Here is a 14719-nt window from a genome sequence, read left to right on the forward strand (position 1 = left end):
TTCAAAAAAGTTTGCAGTTTAACGCCAGCAAGCAACCATGTATCACACAGCCACTGACTCACTCCCCTACCAACAGGATTGAGAGAGAGAGAATCAGAAGGGTAACAATTAGAAAACCCTTGAACTGAAATAAAGACAGTTTAATAAGGAAAGCAAAAGCAAAACAAACCCAGGAATTTATTATTCCTTCCCACAGGCAGTCAGGTGTTCAGCCATCCCCAGGAGAGCAGGGCTCCATCACATGTAGCAGTGGCTTAGGAAGACAAACTCCATCACATCCTCCCTTCTTTTTGCTCCCACTTTATATACTGAGTATGATAGTTCATGGTCTGGAGCATCCCTTTGGTCAGTTTGGGTCTCGTGTTCTGGCTGTTTCTCCTCCCGGTCTCCCATGCACCCCCAACATTGTCAGCACAGCAGGACAAAAGCAGAAAAGGCCTTGGCTCTATGTAAGCTTTGCTCAGCAGTAAAAAGCCCATCTCTGTGTTATCATGCTTAAACCCAAACCTCAGCCCTGTGCCAGCTATTGCGAAGAAAATTAACTTTAGCTCAGTCCAAACCAGCAAAAGTACAAGTCAATTACTGCTACTTACTGGAATTAGATAAATTGAGTATTGAATGAAACAGTGCTGCTCTCACAAACCATGCTGTTCTGTGCGAGATGCTGTTTTTGGAGTGAATAATGATGAGAGTCTCAGGGCCAGCTCGGTTCATTACTGTGTTGCAGTAGCACCTGCAGTGTCAGTGTGAAAGGGACAGCTTTCACTGAGGAATAGCTGAGCAGAAGGAAAGAAGAGCTGCCATCTCGTGTGGGGAACTGAGACTGCACTGAACGAGGCTACAGCTTTAAGACAATTTAAAAATTATTATACCTTTGGGAATTTATTAAGTAAAGATGGTTTCACATTACTTCCATACTTTTTATTAATTTTTAACTAATCAAAATAAATCACTTCAACCAGGAGTGCTGTTTTTCTGGCTTCAGCAGTACTGCAAACTCACTGGGAGGATGCCAAGGCAGTGGGAGCAGTGACCCATCCATTCTCTCTACCAGAGATTCTCAGCAGAGAATTCTTCTCAGCAGACTGGACTGGCCACAGAGCAGGACATCTTACAGCCAGGAGCAGCAGCCCTGTACACAGAAAATATTTTTGTGACCTTTTGTATACAAAATAGAGTAACCACAACCTAGTTTATGATGTGTTACATGGAGCTGTTGAATTAGATGGCAACAGACATCTTTCTCCAAGCCTCTTGGTACGTTCCTATAGGATTTGTGTTCAGTGGGGTTTTTTTGTTGCTAGATGTGGATGCTCAGCACAAACAGGCAAAGAAATGTCCTTGTCAATACTAGAAGCATAGTAATGTTATTCCCGCTTCTGTTTTCCAATTCTCTCCAAACTCCTAAACCAAGATCAAACACGGGGCATACAGTATCAAAATATGAGTAGACCCAGATGGACAATATTGTATGCAAAACCCTCACCTGCTCTCCCTCTGACTGCCCGGAGCAAGGAAAGTGGGATGTCAGGTTTCTGGAGACTATATGGACATCCAGACATAGAACCCTTGTGAATCAATGGCTGCATTCCCTGTCTGTGTCAGTAAGCAAATGCAGATGACACCTATAGAGGCCATCTCAGATGTGCTGTTGAGAATTTATGAGATCCAAACAGATCTCAGATGAGAGATGATCAGCGTGTTTATCACTGATGAGCAAGAGAAAGCACTGCCCTTTTGTTTGGCTTAGGATCTTACTACTGCATCATATGGAAATGTAGCTGGAGTCTTTTACAGCCACTAAGCAGGAAGTATAAAAAACTCCTTACTCCAGCTTTTGCCTTTTGAGAGTTACCAGTCGTAACCAAATTCGAGAACATGATGAGCTTGAGGTAAAACTGAGTGTATGCAACACCTAGGTAGAAGAAAACAATTCCCCAGGAGTTAGAGGTGAGCAGTAATGGAGTGTCTTACCATGGTAAGTGGAGAGATGGAGAAGGGTAAGACTACCAAAACCACTGAATTTGTAACCAAGAAATCTGGATTAAAAATCAGGGAGAGCATATGTCAACACCTGTATTTTTTTTCCAGATGGAGGACACTGCATTTCAAACAAAAATAACACCTTAGCCAGAACCCAGAGCATGTTTTCATGTTGGAAAGATGGAGTATATTAGTGTAAGGCCTTCAAAAAGCAAATTTTTACAAGAAGTAAGTAACAGTGTTTAGTACTGAGACATCTTACCCTTCTAATCAGCTGAGGTACTGTTGTGAGAAAATCCATTTTAGTATTTGGGAGTAGGCCCACAGGTTTTATCATGATCTCAGAAAAGCCCAGAATCATGAGGTGACAACTCTGCAGTTCCTAACTAGGAGAATTTGTCCTCACCTACCTCTGCATGTCACACACCCAAAGGATACTGAAAGGTTTGGATGTTCTCTCAAGCTTGCTTTTCCTCTAAATGACTTTACCAGCATTAGTTCTGTTCACAACTATAAAGTTTCCATTAAGAACCAGACAGTGAAGGCCTCTTCTGATTTCTGCAACATTCTATTAGCAATAGAACTAACAGAAACAGGATGTCTTTGAGGGCTGTGAGCTAGAGAAAAGTGACAGATAAACTATGAAAACCTGATTCCTGTAGACAGGCTACACGGGGAAATTCTGGGAGAGCACGTCAACTTCTTTATGGTGACAACTGTGTGGAAACTGTATGAGGTGGTGGATGCTGAGAAACTTTTGACAAGGATTATTTCTGTGGGTTTATTGTTAAGGAGATTAAGAGATTGAATTTTTAATTCTATCACTGGTTAAATCCAAACTTAACAAATTGGGCTTCTAAATCAACTACCTCTTGTACGATCTCAGTATGTTTTTTAATTTGGAGTTTAAACAAAAAAGTTACCGTGATCTTAGTCATCTGTGTGTCAAATTAACACTGCATGCTAATACAACTAAATAAACAGTATAATCCTTTATTCTTGGGCTTGTGGAAACAATTTATACTGTCTGCTCTTAACGGGGTATTGGGGAGGAAACCCAGCTGAGAAGGTTGTCTCAGCACCAAACTTGGTTGCTTCTTGTTAAAATTGCCCATTTTGAAGGCCTTACACAAAATAACTAAGGATGTGCTAGAATTTAATGTCATCTCAAAATCAGCCCATTGGCTGTCCTTTCATAGATCACTAAGAGAGACCAGAGAGAAGCCACTGACACTGTTTGTCTGGCCTTACTTTCATCAGTGACTGTTTGGATTTTTTGTCCTTTCTTTCCAGTAACTGATAAGCAGAAGATCTTATCAGCTCTAACTTCCTACCCCTGCCTTTTCCTGTAATCCTCTGGAGACCCAGCACTGTTTCACTACAAGCTGATTACTATCTTCAGTACACCCTACATGTATTAATGAGAACAGTAGTCATCATCTACCTCTATGTTGTAAAAAATTGTCTACTCTGAATAATTGTTAAAAGAAAACTCTGCTTTCCTAGGTAGAAAACTGTTCATTGGACTCAGTCTCTGTGCCCTAGAAAGGCTCTACACAAGCTTGGATAAAATCTATTTATTCTTTCTATTCAGTGCTTTCCAGCATTCAAACCTCCTTTCAGACACAACCGTCCCTGGTGTTTCTTCTCATCCCATCCATACCTTATGAAATGGTATTGACACAGCCTCTGGTGGAGGTAAAAACCCTTTGCATTGTATATCCTGTTTAGATTACAACATTTGAGAACACATAGCTATTTTAGGATTGCCTAACAGTGTGTCACTGCCTCTCATTTTGCACTGTGACACTGTGCCAATTTATACCAAAATTCTCACTAGTCATTTTGTACATAGGCATGTACCTGGAATTTCATCCTATTCCCACTCTTGGTCCTTATGTCCCTCTCTTGCCAGTGATCACCAGTCTATCTTGTATGCTGTTTTGATTTACCTCTGGTGCTGCTTTCCAACTATGTGTCATCAGCAAGCCCTACAAGCTTGCTACTTTTTGTGACAAAATCTGTAATGAAAGTCCTCCCCAAGCCAAGCCTCGCGGGGCTGCACTGTAGCTCCTTTTTCTTCTCTCAATCTGATACTTCACCTTTCACCACTACCCACAGCTGTTTTCAGCCTTTCATAATACTTTTATTGCTTCTATTTTTCATGGTTTAACTATTAATATCTCATGCAATAGACTATCATATTCACCTAAGTCCGGATAGATCCGATTGCCAAGAAAGTCAGCAAAGACAGACACAGGCTCGATTTGGCATAGCCTCTCATTAATGAACTGATATAATTAACCTCTCTGATAGACACTTCTGTTTATATATTCAGCTTATCAAATGCTTTTTGGCTAAGAGAGAACACGATCAGATACAAATGTGAGGACAAGGAAATGAAATCTGTATTTGTATGTACTGTTTGCTTTTTAAGCTTGCATAATAGACTTTAGCTCTTCTTTACTGTCCTTTGATAAGAAAACTTGCTAGAATGTGATTCCATGTTCCCATTCCCTTGGTGTTATATGACTGAAGCTAATGTCTCAGTTTCCTAATTTGAACATATAGACTATATTACCCTGAGCATGGTCATTAGAGAAATATTTCAGACTGGAACATTAATATTGACTGAGTCTTTAAGAAATTTTCTTTACTTCTTCTTCCTGATCTGTTTTTTTGCAACCACAGAGAAGCTCTCAGCACACAAACACAAACCTGAACTACATCTGTGCATTATCCCACTTGCCTGTGCTTAAGCTTATATGCATGAATTAAGAAACACTCTAAATTGCAATCCTAACCACATACCAGAAACATCCATGCTTTCATATATCAAGTATGTGTAATCAAGTTCCAGCTATTTAAATTCAGTTCTAGAAGCAGATGTAGCCAGGCTGTCTTAGTTTATAGAAGGCCAGTAACTAATCAAGGTCATTTCATTTACATGTCTGAAAAAGATAAAGGAAATTGACTCACCTAAATGTGTCTTTTTGTGAAGTTTCCTCTATCAATCAGAAAAGCTTAGATGGCTGGAACAATTTACAGTTATAAACTCTATCCTGAACTTCTTTTACTTGTTTTAATCTGTGACAAGTTTTCAATTATTTCCATGTGGCTTTGATTTCATGTTATCTACAACTTGGAAAAAAGATGGTAGGATAAAAAAAACCCAGCAAAATCTGCTGTACAGCAGAAACTACTAAACAGAAATGCATGTAAACATAAAATCTTACCAAAACAGAGTGAAATAAAAGTTACTATCTATTAATTAAAGTAGGAAATATTCAAATAAAACTGAGGCAAGGTAGAAGGATCAAGAAATATCTATCCAATTGCTAGGACAGTGACAATTTATGGGGTGGTAATTTTTTGGCCAATCTTTCAAGGTGGTGATAACATTTCAATTTCCATCTTTCCCTTGCAATTTTTTTCTCTCAGAACTAAGTTCTGAGTGTGCTTTAGAAAGCACTTGATTTCTCTTTTTTTTTTTTTTTTTTTTTTTTTTTTTTTTTTTTTTTTTTTTTTTTTTGGGAAAAGGGGCAGGTAACTCAGTGGGACAGTTTTATCACTGTTAAAAGTCACTCAAGCTCCTGGTCATAGTGGAACGACAGCTAACAGAGTTCACTTCCCTAAGATTAATTTGTGTATTCATATCAAATAGTGACTAACTGAAGAGTTACCTTGTGTCTATTTGTTGGGTAGAGGAATCTTTCATACTTAATCCAGTTTAATTATCTCCTTGATATTCTGGGTTCTGCATAAGTAAATGAGTACACTCACACTATGCTGCATCTTGCACTATATCAAGATATTCCTTAGGCAATTTGGTAATAAATTTATTTAGAATAAGCCTTATAATAACAATCCAAAGATAAAGTTTCCCTTTAGTGATTTTATATTCTTCTTTGAAGTACACCTTTAGGATGGAATCTATGAAATCTTCAGTATGTACTAAGGTCACTAAATCATGCAGGCTTTATTTTCAAAGAACATGAATGATATTCTTAGCCAGCTCAATTGGTAGAGGCTCAGAGATTCCAAGTGCTCTCTCCATTTAGTCCCTGACATGAAGCAAATTGTGTTTCCTCACAGCAGGGGAGCACAAGTATGTACTGAGTGTTCTGGGTCAGAGGCAGTGATGTTGAGTAACTAAATTGCTGATGAGATAAGATGAAACCTCTTTGCATTTCTATTTGTCTTATTTTTGTCTTTATACACAGAGTGTAGGCTGATGTTGCATGGAGATCTCTGGAAAGGCTTGCCACACTTTTAGCAAAACAATCAATCTTACCTTTGTGAGCTCATAATATTTCTGTGGCATAAATTAGGACTATTCATTTCTACTCCGGATTGTATTATCTAAATCCTACCAAACCTGAGATTTGAATGTATGTCCTTGTTTGGCAGCAAAAAGTTCTGTTCTTAGGCTACAGAGTTGGCCCTTTTTAGGCATAGTTTTGAAAATACAAATGCAGTGAACCATATTTCCCAGGGAATCAAAATAACATGTAATCCTAATTTATTGTGTTCAGCGATTAAACAAATAATTTCTTCCTTATGTATTCAAACAGTCATCCATTAGCTCTTTCAAGATTGCATCTATAGTACCCTTCTAAATAGCTGCAGAAAAGCCTTTCATTAATTATCATACACAGTGTTATTACTGCATGTATGCTGCTGGCTGCAAAAATAATTCTTTGTGTTTCTTCATTGTAAATTATTGCTTCTAGCTTGGCATAAAATCTATTCACTTGAGCCTCATGGGTCTAACCAGCAGTGCCACCATGTACAGAGCTCGGTCCACACACAGAATCACAGAATCACAGAATCACAGAATCACAGATTAATAAACTGAGTTGGAAAAGTCTGTCAAGGATCATTGTTTCCAGCTCCTGGCCCTGCACAGCACCGTCCCCAAGAGTCACACCAGGTGTCCAAGAGCCCAAACACTTTTTGAACTCTGTCAGGATTGGTGCTCTGACCACTTCCCTGGGGGGCTGTTCCAGTGCCCAAACACACACTGGGGGAAGAACCTTTCTCTAAATTCCAACCTAAACCTCCAACATCACCTCCAACCTAAACCTGGCACAACATCTGGCCATTCCCTTGGCTCCTGTCACTGGTCATTACAGAGGAGAGGTCAGGAGGAAGCTCTAGATTGCAATGAGGTCTCTTCTCAGTTTCCTCTTCTCCAGGCTGAACAGACCATGCTGAAGTGACCTCAGCCACTCCTCAGAGAGCTTCTCCTCAAGGCCTTTCACACCTTTGTTCCCCTCCTTTGGGTGCTCTCTAGTAGTTTAATGTCTTTCTTGTATTGTAGCACCCAAAGCTGTCCCAGCTCAGAGCAGAGCAGGACAATCTCTCCCTTGCCCGGCTGGCCATGCTGTGCCTGATGCCCCCAGGACAGCGTTTTTGTTCCTGCCGGTTGAATAACATCTCTTTTCCTTCAGAAATCACTTGAATCTACAGGAAAGTGGGGTATGAACAGAATAAGGAGAACATAATTTCATTCTCCTTTAAGTTTAGAGCTCAGCATCTACACTACTGTCAGTAGACTTGACTGTCTGTAAAGCAGTGCACTGTGGTGCATCTTTTCTAGGTTTCCCTACTTATTTATGATCTTTACTTTTTTACTTTTTAATTTTTACTTATCTCCATTTCTGGCTGCATCTTGTTTGGCAAAAAGGCAATTCTATGTTAATTAATATCTTTAATAATGGTAGAAATCATTGTTAATTAACATGGACTACATCAGGACTACAAAATAAAGGAAAATGTTTTGAAGCTGAAGTCCTCATGGGAACTCTAGAAGTTTTGATTCCTGAAAATTCAGATGAAATGGTAATTTCTGCTTAGGAATTTTATTTGGGTACTTTTTTTTTTTTTCCCCATTACAAGAAAGAGAAGGATAATTTGTGGAGCTCAGTGGTGGCCGTTGCTAAAAAATAACAAAAAAAAGTGTGAGAGTTGCATAAGGAAACGGTTTCAGACACAAAATGCTGATCTGTCAAGTGGGACATCATTTAGGATACATAGTTTGTTGAAAGTAAGAAAAGAAAAGAAACAGGGCACGTCTTGGCTTGCCAGTAGACTTCTGGGATTACGCTGAAATTGTCCAAATTTCTATGGCCTGCTTGGAGAATGGCAGATGTGGGAACTTCTGGGAAAGGAAACTTATGTTCCTAGGGCTTGAGGCCATGGGGATTGTTTACATAGACTGGTAAATTTATTTTGAAGGAAGGATGCACTAAAAACAAGATTTGAAAGAAATTCTTCCTTAATTCTTTCTTCAAATCCACATGAGCAGGAAGTGAAGAGCTTTGAAGCTAGGATTTGGTGCCATGCACACACACCTATCTGGCTCCTCTGAGTGCATTCCTCCCTCAGGGGATGAGCCCTGTGCCTTTGCCTCCCATGCTGCAAGCCCAGGGTTCTCTACTCTTACACTAGGGTGAACTATGGTATTTTTCTGTTTGAACTCTGTTCATCCAGAAGATCAATCAGGTTACTCTTGCTAATGTTTTCCTGGAAAAACATCTATTGGTTTAGCAGAATGAGGAGTCACTTTAAAGAAAATGCAATTTAGTCTCACCACAATATAAAATGACAAAGTGGGTGTTTTCTAAGTCTAGAATTATAAATTAGTACATGAATGCCTACCCGAATGGAGCTTTTCCCTTCTCTAGGCTGGATGCCAGCTTATTACACAGTCGCTTCTGAAGCTTAGTCCACATTTTTATAGTTAAAAGAGGAATTTTATTTCCAGGTCTTAGCTGAGACATATGAACTACTTTAATAATACCCAGAAAACAAATGTTGCTACCATAGTAGCAACACTAAATGCACTACTTTGATGTTTTTTTCTAAAAACCAGCTATTTGGTTGTATCTTTTCCTCCATTCTTGCTTGCATTTCCCCCCATTAATTCATCACTGAATTAATGTAGCCTATGCCTATAGTGAACTGCCTAGCAGACAGTTCTCAGCACACTGATGTATTGCTCTGAGGAAGCTGAAATCTATCACAGAGGAAGGTGAACTGGAACTGATTTAAATTCCCATTCAATTTATCAAGAATGCAAGAAAAAGAAAAACAAGGGGAGCTAGGGTGGTAAGGGGACTAAGACTTTAAAAAGTATTCTTGACATTTTGAAATAATGATCATTGGCACTAATGCCTAAAAGCTTATAAGCCACTGCCTTATGTGGATTAAAGAAGTAGGAAAGCCAGCTCCCTCTTAGGCAGAGTACTTTGTAGTGTTATCTTGGTTTTGTGGATTAAGATGGATTTCAATAGGCTTTCATTTCCTAACAAATCTATGACCACCAGCCCCCCTTATGGCTTTCCCAGTGCACACTCTGACCACCTGAGAAGGAGAGGAAACACATCTTTCTCTAAGGTGGATCCAGCACTTGCAACTAGAAATATCACTTTTATTTGGCTCTTATCAACTCATATAATTTATCATAATGTGGATTACAAACAGGGAGTAGAGGCAATACGAATCAAGGTTAGTCTGGAGTCCTTGGCAAGGCAAAGGAACAGATATGAACAGATTTGTTTCCTTCAGCACTTTCTCATCCTTTGCTCTGGCTTTCAAGACACACTTTTCTGTGCTGTGAGATGCACCTGCCTTTTGTGAACTTTGAAAAAGCTTTCAATAGCTTTGGAATACTACCATTATGGAAGAATGACATCTTTTCTTCAGATCAAAGTACTCTGACAATCGGGAAGTACTTCCAGTGTCAGCCAGGCTGTCTTCCCTCCTAGCAGGCTGCTGTGCAAACACTGGCAGGAGCACAGTCAGCCCCCAGCTTAGCAAGGACAGAGAGCTCCAGTCACAACACCAAATTTTTCACCATGTGTAGGAGAGCTGTATAGACACAGGAACTGATTTGACAGGGGAGAGACAGACATCTTTAAAGTGAGAAGATAGCAAATCTGTGACAGAAGGTGATAAGTCTGTATGAAATTATTAACTCTTCTGGGGACTGAGTCCTGGATTAGTCTCTGAAGAGCCTGTAGAGATGTTTGGCAGCTGACAATCCTGGCTGGGAAGGTGGCCTGCCTCCTCCTCAAAAGGAAGGCAGTGGATGCCCAGTGGGAGGCAGGCTGATGGGGCTGTGCTCCCAAGAGGAGGCTGCAAACAGCTTTCATGGTGCTGAGGTTTGTATGATCATTGCTGGAGCCCAGGTACAAAGCCCAGTGCTGCTCCTGAATATCTGATACTGGGGCTGGTAAACCAAGGTAGGAGTCACTGCAAAGAATGAGGCTCTGTAGTAGTCATGACAGAGACTCTGGTTTAGGAAAACTTTCCTCCTGCCTCCTTGTTCCCGTCCTCAGCCACAGCTCTCATTCCATGCCTCAGGTCCCTCTCCCTTCATATGTGCTACTAAAATTGCTGTTGAACAAAATGTAAATCTGACCTCTATACCAGGATGTCTCCTTTTAAAACTTTTTCTGGTCAGCTTTTCCACTTGCCAAGTGCACTTACAGCCTGTTTGCACTAGTTAATTAGGTTAAAGAAAATATCTGACTTATATTATTTTCATCCCCTCCTCACTCCTAGCTGTTAGCTCTGTACCTGTCTGAATTTCCTGCTCCTTAACTTATGCCTGAAATAAAAACCAATTCTTTATCAATCTAGGTCATAAAATGGTCAAACAAATGTTATATCCTGCTGGCATCATAGGAGTAGAATAGCAGGAATGACCATTAAGGGAAGTCTGGAGACTGGAATGATTTAATCTGTAGCCAACACAACAGCTTGTGTGACTTTAGTCTGAGAAATAACAGTCGCACCTGAAATGCAAAATTTTTTTATAGGAGTGTGTAACAGAAGGTGATGCAAGAAATTAGCTGATCTAGCAGAGACAGTTCTTCACACTGTGAGCAGAAGGAACCAGCAAAAGGGGAATAACGTTTTGTTTGTTTGAGGAGTTGTTTTTTATAGATGTGATGAAAAAACAGATTGTTTTTCCTCTGTTCTAATTTAAATTTGCTACAAAAGTTTTGCTCTAAGGTTTGAAATAGAATTCCAGAAGCCTTAATGAATGAAGCTGTCAGGAATGGCCCTCAGATGTGGACAAAATTCTTGTGACCCAAAGCTGAAAAATAAGAAATTATCAGAAATGAGTAGATTTCCCTCACAAGTAAAAGATGGAGAGTCACTTACTAGTGAATTATGAAATATGGAATTTTATGAGTAGAAATCCATGGTGGATGTAGACTGTGTTGGCAACACATGTTTATAGTTTCAGTTATGCTGTGGTTTAAGCTTGTTGTCTCCATGTTGGGAAAGATACAGTCAATTTACATGGAAGTTATTCACCAGCTTGGATGTGTAAGTAACCTTTCTTTTGGAATTTACTGCATTTTTAGTATAATGGTTTAGAACAGGAAAGTTTGTGGTCAAACTGATATTTTAAAATCAGTAGTTAGGGTGTGAAAATCATTTTTCTGCAATTGTAGGTTTTTTGATGGGTGAACAAAGAGATGGGTCTTCCTTTCATTTACCTGCAGAGCCTCTGATTTATGAAGACTATTTTTTCATATTTCATGATGGATCTTTGACAATTCTTTTTATTGTGTTAACGTGAGACTTTAAAAGGAGCACTTGCCTTAAAGCAATATGGTACGTTAAAAATAATTTTATCTAGAAACGCTGGGGGAATTTGGAAAATCAGGAGTCTTTCTTAAAGGTGAGAAAGAGCAAACATTCTCAGTTCTGCTTTCTAAAAGGGCTTTCTTAAAGACATAGTTATGAGAGGCCTAAAATAATATTCTCAAATAAAGAACATCTTCCTTCTCTTCTTTGAGTTGGCTTTGGTCAATAACGATGTAGAAAAGAGTTGCAGGTTTTTGACTTTTTGGTGTTTGGAAGAATTGCATACTGGCCATGGCCATTATGTGTTTTGATTTTACATAGAACTTTTGCTAAACTCCATATCAATAAGCTTTTTTGTGTCACTGATCATTGAAAATAATTTGAGTTTAGTTAGCTTTTTTTTCTGATGGTTCAAAAGTTTTTATGCTTTTTTTTTTAATCTGTAGCATACTTTTACAATGCAGATAGCTAGATGACAGTTGGATGAATGATGGACCTAGAAAGAAATCTTCTGTCAGAATCTTGTATTGAGTTTTGTCTCTCATATGCTGGTAGTGGCACAGCTGAAGCCATAGCATTAGAAGCAACTGGATGTTCCATATCCTGTCTGAGAAAGTGCATTCCTGCCCAGGAGGAATCAACCTTTAAGGGAAAGTAGCCGTGTTTCTATATAGTCAGTGATCATGTCTCAGAACTTAGATATGAAAACATAAATAAATACTCTGAGCATCACTGGAAGCATCAGCACAACAAAACCCCAAGTCTCTTGACCCAAAAGAGCAGTTAGGCTTACTCATCTTTTATTCTTGGTGGCTACTGCTTGGGATTTGGAATTGGGCTGGATGCCCTGTGGTGCAGCTTTCACAAGGGAGAAACAACTGTCTCTTTTCTCTTGACATTGGGTTAGTGGATGAGTTCAGCTGAGGAGGTTGGGCAATCACCCAAATTGGAGCAGAGATATAAATATTAGCCAAGTGTTCTCATGGGACATCCACAGAATTTAAAACTGGCTTCCTTGATTGGTCTCAGAGCCTGACAGAGCTTGGCAGACCTATCTATTTTCTCAGGCATTAAATGAACATGGCTTGGATTATCTCCTTAAATATTTTCTTTCTTTTTGGTGAAGTATCGAAATTGGGGAATGACTTAAAAAAAAAAAAAGAAAAGAAAATTGAAAGTTTGCTTCCTGAATCCATATTTATCGTAGAAGAAAGGGATAGGAAAGATCTCAAAAGGTCACCCACTTCGTTTTCTTATCCCCAGGCAGGATTAATGACACATGAATCAGAGTTCCCACGCTGTGGTGCACTGCTGATACATGAATCCCTTAAAAGCGAATGTTGCAGTGCTGCATAGAGTTACAACATTCTGGGGCAAATCTTCAGCACACAGGAAATACTATTTTCAGGAGATCATTTGGAATAGGGTTGCTGAGCCTTCAGCCAAGGGAAGGAGGCCTGGCTGAGGCTGTTCAGCCTCGAAGGATAGTGAGAGCAGCTTAGTGCTGGATGCATCAGGATGAATCTCCTGTTGTTGAGCTGGGCTTTCTGCCTGTCACAGCTTTCCTGGCTTGTGTCTCTCAGTTAGAGCTGTAGTTACAGACCTTGGGTTTCTCATCCATTCTGGCTAAATTTGTCCATGTCCATTCCCTGGCACTGAATCCTGGAGTGGAGTAGGATCACTGTCATTATTTTACTCTACCTCTCACATCTAAGTGGTCACTTGCAGGACAGCTGCCTATTGATGGCAACAGTGGCCTATTCAGACTCCAAAAATATGCACAAGAGAGAGAAAAGGAGATTGTTTGGGAAGCCAAAACATATTCAGAGACCATTTTAATTACTTAATAGAAAAAGTGGCTGAGTCCCTGGGCCTGGGTACATTCCTTGTTGCAACTGAGTTTAATTCAATAGATTTAGTTCTCACTCTAAAGATGCAGCCCCTCCCTGGCCCTTCTTGAAGAATTTCTTTATGTGTGATCTATCTGCATGAAGTCATCCTTTCATTCTGACCCTCCCTGCTTGTGGCTTTTTACTTGAGGTGTAGAACAACTTTCTCCAGGAGTTTTGCACAATCTGGTGTTGCTTTTGTGTTTCAGTTTTCTGATTGTTACTTTGTTCTTGTAAATAATGAATGTTTTGTATTTCTCTTTGGAAGAAAAGAAAATTGATGAACAGTTGATAAGACTTATGGGGTTAGGAGGTATTATCTTTACTGTTTAATTCATGGTTATTGTTGGAATTCTATAAATAAACATGAAATGTAAATAAAGTACTTCTTTTCCTACTTAATTCCTTAGTGTCAGTGAGTATGTCTCTCTCTCTGTATCATTTGGTAATAGCCTGGTCTATGCTTTTGTGTCCAGTTTGCCATAAGACTCAGAAGACAAAGAGATTAATGCAAGCAGTTTTTGCAGATGGTGTAATTGAGTGCTTGTCACTTGAATGCTGATAACTTCCTCCTGTGATCTTTCATCTGTTCATAGTGCTTGCTTTGGAAACACCCCTAGTCCTACAATCTGCATTTCCCTCAAGGTTGCTAGCACAAGGACAACACAGGTGAAGTAAAAAAGCGTATTTTTTAGGACACTGGGGTTGCCTTTGTTAGTCAAGTGAAGAGACAGAGCAGGAATTGAGAAAGACAGATTTTGTGGGATGAGAATGTGGATGAAGTCTCTATCTGATAAAAGGATGTAGGAGGTGATAGGGTAATAGCAAGTCTTGTGGCTGGACAGCAATTCATATCACCCACTTAGAAGGATGGCCAGGAAAGCAGTCTGTGCAGTATTGGAGATAACATACAGAGCTGCTAGACTGTTGGATCTCAGGAATCTGGAGTTTTTGAGCTTTCTGTGCTTCCAGGCACAAACACCCTGGAAAACACTGCTCTGGACCTGAAACCTTGGAGAAAGCTTGTAAATATAAATAATGAGTTAGAAATCACAAATGTGTAGTGGGTTAGATGTGTGTATTTTCACTGGGTGATAGGTTTTAAATTTGAGGGTTTTATAGTATAGTGGTAGCTAGGGGACAAGATAGAGAATTTTGGGTGGTGTCTTTTCTTCTGGTTCATCTTCTCTTCCTTCTTCTTCACGGAATTTAGGTAGTAACCTCTGGTTGGTCAGTCT

The 14719-nt window shown here is 39.6% G+C and overlaps 1 long non-coding RNA gene across 8 annotated transcripts in view; it reads left to right on the top strand.

Moving 5' to 3' along the window:
* Positions 1–14719, top strand: part of LOC148225553 (uncharacterized) — an 81884-nt gene that overhangs the window by 2015 nt on the left and 65150 nt on the right. For 2 of the 8 annotated variants that reach the window (XR_015808260.1, XR_015808262.1), the window contains exon 2: positions 963–1257. The exons of the other annotated variants lie outside the window; for them this stretch is intronic. This is a non-coding gene — a long non-coding RNA (uncharacterized LOC148225553). The remainder of the gene's footprint in view (positions 1–962; positions 1258–14719) is intronic. 8 annotated transcript variants of the gene reach the window in all.

Source organism: Sturnus vulgaris, chromosome 1, assembly GCF_052056855.1.
Source record: "Sturnus vulgaris isolate bStuVul1 chromosome 1, bStuVul1.hap1, whole genome shotgun sequence".
NCBI classification, from domain to species: Eukaryota; Metazoa; Chordata; class Aves; order Passeriformes; family Sturnidae; genus Sturnus; species Sturnus vulgaris.